The 3,141-nt window shown below is 37.1% G+C and overlaps 1 non-coding gene across 1 annotated transcript; it reads right to left on the bottom strand.

Annotated features, from left to right (window-relative positions):
* Window positions 1-448: 448 nt before the first annotated feature.
* On the bottom strand, window positions 449-527 carry Mir30b (microRNA mir-30b). Its single transcript, NR_105201.1, has one exon. It is a non-coding gene; the product is annotated as a microRNA mir-30b (primary transcript).
* Between the last annotated feature and the right edge of the window lie 2,614 nt (window positions 528-3,141).

The raw sequence follows: 3,141 nt of genomic DNA, 5'->3' as shown, positions 1-3,141 counted from the left end.
TTATATGGGAAAAAAGGGATGGATGAAAAAGTTTTAGAATAGTAACAATAATAAATGTTCTGTGTCAAGAACACTTATCTGACATTAACTCAACAATCCTATGTTATGATAATGCAATTCAGCAGACTAAGGCACAGAGACCCAGGAGAGGTAATACTTTAAAAATTATCACAGCTGGTAAGTGGCAGGAGAGTCAGAAACTAGGCTTTAAGACTGTTTGGCATTAAATTACAGTGATATGTAAGATTCAAACTACTTCTCTTAAGTCAAAATATTGGAATTATCTGTAGTAAGATAAGTATCTATTTGAAACAGTACAACAGGAAGTATTTATTGAATAGCTAAATGTAAACAGCATTTATAATAAGTGGCCTTTAGCTGGGCATGATGGTATACTCCTGTAATCCCAGTTAAGTCCTATATCAATCTGTTAACTGGTGGATACTCCAAGACAGCTGACGTAAACATCCACATCCCAGCCAACTCATGTATGACAGCTGAGTGTAGGATGTTTACATGAACTGAACTTGGCTTAGAGAGGGACTTTGTGAACTCTTTGCTATGTTTATACGTGGCTTTTTACTCGAGGCTCAGATAATTCTACAGAATCTGTTCAAAAAGAATAGGCACAGGGATGCATATTATAAGAACAAAATCCACTTGAAAGATGTCTTCACATTAATCCAATGAATGAAGTTGTAACAAAGGAGGAATCCAAGTTAGAGCACGCTAATGCAATGGGAAGATAGATGTTCTGGGTTAGGGGTTTATGGTCCTTTCTCAATCATGCCAATACCATGGTTGTTCAGAGAAGGGACATGAGGCAGTGAGAACTTAACCAAAAATATGTTTATTTCTATCACCATTTTCTAAACAGGATTTGTACAATGTACTCAGACTATATAATTTTGTAGTTGTTTGCTGACAAAGTAATTCCTAAAGCATACACTGAGGGATAATATCATTTGTAGAATAGCTGAGAACTACTTTTTACACTTAGTTGGACCAAAACAAACAAATATATGAACAAACTTAAATGGTCTGAGTTTTCTAAACTCTGTCAAAATTCACATATTCCTCCCTGAAAATTTAAGTTAAAGGCCAAGAAAACAAACTGTTCTAAGTTTACTGAAAAAATAAAGACAACCCAACTTTTATGGCTCAATAATCAACTGTCGACCTTGTAGGCCAATAAGAAGTTTGTGGTTCTTTAAAATGAAAACATAAATAAGTCATCTGCAAATGACTAAAAGGCTGTGCTTAAATACACAGAACCAAGGACATTGGTCTCTGACTTTCCTTTATTAGGGCAGAATAACACATGACAAATGACAAGTGTTCAGGAACAGATTGCCATTAACCCTGAGCATCCAGGGATAACCAGACTAGGTAGTCAGAGGATGGCAGCTTCCTGCAGAATGGTCACCCCTCTTTTAGCTTAGATTTCACTTACCATTTTAAAAAGCACTTCAAATTCAAATTTCAAACAAGTAAACCATGTGGTTTTTATCCCCCCCCCTCAAATTTAAAGCTATATATTAAGGTTTTATGGGAAAAAAAAAAAACATTGCCACCTGGCCACATTACCAGAGGACACATCATACTCTATCCCTGGCAGGAACACTCTGTAGGCTCCTAGCAATGTTTCTTTCCAAAATGATGCTGAATACATGTTAACCATTAAGCCTTTAAGTACAAGAGGGAAGACCATGTATGTCTGAAACAAGTAAGTCCTTCTCCAAAACCAGTCTTGCATGCTATCTTTCTAACACAGCAGTACTTACCAAACGGATCTGTAATAAAAGCTGGAGGTGCATCTCAGTGGTAGCCCCTTGTTTAGCAAGCGAAAGAATACTGGGTTCAATCTCCAGCACCAATAAACAAATAAATGGAAATAATACAATGTTGCAATAAAGCAATTACTAGAGTGCTGTATATCAATATACATCTATTGATGGTACGAAATATGATATTATAAAGACATAATATCCATCCTCCAGAAAGGCTATAATCTAATCCAAGGAGCATGTAAGGATTAGATGGTTAAGAACTGTATGTTTTAAGTCTACACTGAACCTAGTCCATCTTAATAATGATGAAAAATATCAGTGTCTGCTGGGTGTGGTGGTGTGCACCTTTAATGCCAGCACTAAGCAGCCAGAAGGTGGGGTGGATCTCTAAGAGTTATAGGCTAATCAGGGCTAAGTAGTGAGACCCTCTCTCAAATAAACAAACAAACTGCCTTAAGAGATAATTTTTTAATAAAATTGGAAACTACCAGTAATCCAAAGGGGGGAAAAAAAAAAGAGAAAACATTTAAAGTCTAAAAAAACAAAAACAAAACAAAAACAACAACAACAAAAAACCTGAAACAAAACTCCTAACATGTTGAGAAATTACACATTGTTGCACACCGACTATGTCATCTATGGTAGAAGGTCTAGATTATTTAGTACTGTGGAGAGAAACAAAAAAGAAACATAATACAACTATTTCCGAGGCAGCTGGGAGCTGTTCTTAACCCACAAAGACATGCAGAACCATTAGCAAATGTTGCAAAGAGGCACAGTGGTTTGAAACCTTGCAGATTTTGAGAAGAACATTCTGGTTAAGATTAGTGACAGCACCAAGGGTAAAGAGAACGAAAGAAGCAAAAGTTTACATATAAATCTCTTAAGTACAGGGAAAACTGAAATTCCTAGGCTGTAGACTGCTGGACGGTAGAGATGAATAACAGCTACAGAGGAGAAAGTCAGTTTTCAGGACTGCTAAATTAAATCCCAGACTATCTGGAAACGTTATAAAGAATATACTTTTACTGACAGAGCATAAATAGGATTTTAAAAAATTGTTTTAAACAAATACTCTTAAGGTCCAGCAGAACATGTTCAGTCAGTCCCTACATCAGAAGCTGCAAACATAAGCAAGCAGTAAATGAAATGCCCTCACGGTTTCTGATGTGCCCTCCTCGGCTCCAATTCTTAGTTCAGATTGTCCACAAAGATGCATGGGAAGAGCCGGTGGCAGCAAACATCTGACTGAAAGCTTGGCTGTGGCTTACAGCTTCCAGTCGGGGATGTTTACAGACACAGACTTCCTGAGAGCCAGCTAACAAGAGGAGGAACAGAGCAAATGTCCAGT

Source organism: Cricetulus griseus, chromosome 10 (genome assembly GCF_003668045.3).
Source record: "Cricetulus griseus strain 17A/GY chromosome 10, alternate assembly CriGri-PICRH-1.0, whole genome shotgun sequence".
In the NCBI taxonomy this organism is placed as follows: domain Eukaryota; kingdom Metazoa; phylum Chordata; class Mammalia; order Rodentia; family Cricetidae; genus Cricetulus; species Cricetulus griseus.
Note: the sequence above shows the minus strand (reverse complement) of the source record. Positions and strands in the feature narration are given on the sequence as shown.